Genomic DNA, 2,693 nt, shown 5'->3' with positions numbered 1-2,693 from the left:
AAAAACTTGAGTTGTTTAAACAATTTTGTGAGAAATATTACGAAACGAAAAGTGAATAATATAACATTCCTAACACTTTCAACGAATAAATTATATACATTTATATATATGTAAACCCCTTCAGGGTTAGCCGAGTAAACAAGGGAACGGGCTTGGAAAAATTAGCGGGGAAAGAAGACCCTGTTGAGCTTGACTCTAGTCTGGCACTGTAAGGAGACATGAGAGGTGTAGCATAAGTAGGAGATGGCAACATCGCCGGTGAAATACCACTACTTTCATCGTTTCCTTACTTACTCGGTTAGGCGGAGCGCGAATTACTTCCAAATATTGTACCAAAGTATTTGCATTATTTTTAAATATTCTACCAAACTTAATATTGTGTCATGTTTTGTGTTCATTATTATTATTTTTTATTTTATTTTAATTTAAAGACTGTTACACAAATTAAGGCATTAATAATAGAATAAGAATTTTATTTTATTTTTGTAATTTTATTTTATTTTTGTTATTTAGAATAAGAATGTAAGTGCAATGAAAAAAATAGATATAATGAGATGCAAGAACTATAAACATTAAAACATTTAACAAGTAATAGATATTGTTTTATTTTTTATTCATGTTTTTTAATAAAATGTACATATGATCCAAAAACCTTTAAATTAAAACTATCACCTATTTACTATTAACTATTATCAAATGATTCGCATATTTCATTTCTCTTCTGCTCTCCTCTTCTTTTTGCTTCTATTTCTCCCAAAACTTGGGAATCATTGATATATTTAATATTTAATATATTTCATCATTATTGGGCTCGTTTATTAATTCTATGTCGAATGAATCCTTCAAATCAATACACAAATTATGCAATACGCAACATGCCATTATAAATTTTGACACTTTTTTGACATCGTGAAATTGTAATTCTATTAGCTGACGAAATCGCGACTTTAACAAGCCAAATGCATTTTCGATAAGCACTCTAGTTCCACAAAGCTTTTTGTTATATATTCTTTGTGATCGAATAAGATTTCCATAATCTTTATAAGGTGTAAAAGATATTCCCTTATTGGGTAAGCACTATCGCCTAACAAGTGATACTTTCCATTTTAACATATACCACTAATATTTTTGCTTATGAAGGATAATGTGAATGTCCTGCTATCGTGAAGTTTGCCAGCCACTCCAGAGAAGGCGTCAATAAATCTCTTCTTATCATCACAAATTCCTTGTAATACAAGACTCGTTTTGTCATGTCGATTAGCGTAAGTAGATCTTATTTTATACTTAGGAGTTCGAATGTTTATATACAATCCATCAATACATCTTAATACATTTGGAAAACCTGATATCTGAAAAAAAATAATTATTTATTATTTTAATTTATAACAATTCAATAATAATTAAAAGTAATTTTCTTTTATTTAAGTAACTTTTTATGTAACCTTTGAAAAACGATAAGCCAGCTCATCTTTTTCTTCGTCATTATTAGGAAACTTTATAACATCTTTCGCTATGCTTAAAAGATAATTCATAACCCTTGATAAAATCGTTTCGCAGGTTGAAATAGCTGTATCGAATCGATCTGCTACGTCTCGCATCGATGATTTGTTTCCTGCAAGCCTATAAAATATATTATATCAATTTTTACACAATTATAATTATTAAAAGGAACTGTTTTCTGCTGTACTAACCACAAAAAAGATAAAATATGCTTTTCAGCAGAAACTGCTGATCTACCACCATGCATTTCATTTTTTGGAAAGAAATCTGATTGCTGAAAACCATTTATTAATTGCTCACATGTTTCTGGACACATTCTGAAGTGCCTACAGAACTATGACAAATATAAAAATTATTATTATTCAGTATAAAAATGCTATTATATTACATTAAGTACATTAATTATATTTTAAAAAAGGGTATAGGTTCAATATTTATATAAAAAGATATAACACTTACGGTGTCATTATCCATTTTTTTCACACATTCTACATAATTTACAGTTTTTGGAATTATTCTTCTAGTTCGAAGAGTTGTAATTATTTCTTCTTCCTCGCTTGAACTAGAAGAAGATTCCAAAAATGTCTCCAAAATATTAAAGAGAGCCAAATCCGAATTGCTCATTATGAATTTTCGTTCGTTATTATTCAAAAGAATGCCCTACTGCTTGCATGCATCCAGTGCACTGAACTGGCACCGTCAAAATATTTTGTGCCACTTAGTGCGCACTGAGTGCGCACTATGCGAGTGTCGTGCGTTCAAACGAACACGCATCACTAGTCAAGTGTGCATTGGCACTGCCAATCGAACACGCGCCTGACACTCAGTGCAGCCAGTGCACCCCAATCGAAAACGCTATTAACAAAATTGACTGGGTCGCATCCCATTGGTCGTCGTGACTCGACATACCTACTTTGCTGTCAAATCTATTGATATGAAGTAAATGAATGTAAAAACACCTGTCTCGGACCCCATTGGCCCTTTCGCATGCAAAATTCTCCTCCAACGGTTCATCGTTCGTCGATGATTAATCGCGGATCGATCTCGATACTCAAGAGTAATATGTATAGTGTGTAGAGTGTAAATATCATTGTGACTGTTTGTACGTCTGGAAAGGTGATTATAATTGGAATAAAGATGATTAATATGACAACTATGTATTCTTTGAACTGCATCGCTCTGATTGGTCGTTC

Source organism: Temnothorax curvispinosus, unplaced genomic scaffold (assembly GCF_003070985.1).
Source record: "Temnothorax curvispinosus isolate PA1 unplaced genomic scaffold, ASM307098v1 QBEX01001559.1, whole genome shotgun sequence".
In the NCBI taxonomy this organism is placed as follows: domain Eukaryota; kingdom Metazoa; phylum Arthropoda; class Insecta; order Hymenoptera; family Formicidae; genus Temnothorax; species Temnothorax curvispinosus.
The sequence above is the reverse complement of the archived record's forward strand: the minus strand, read 5'-3'. Positions refer to the sequence as shown.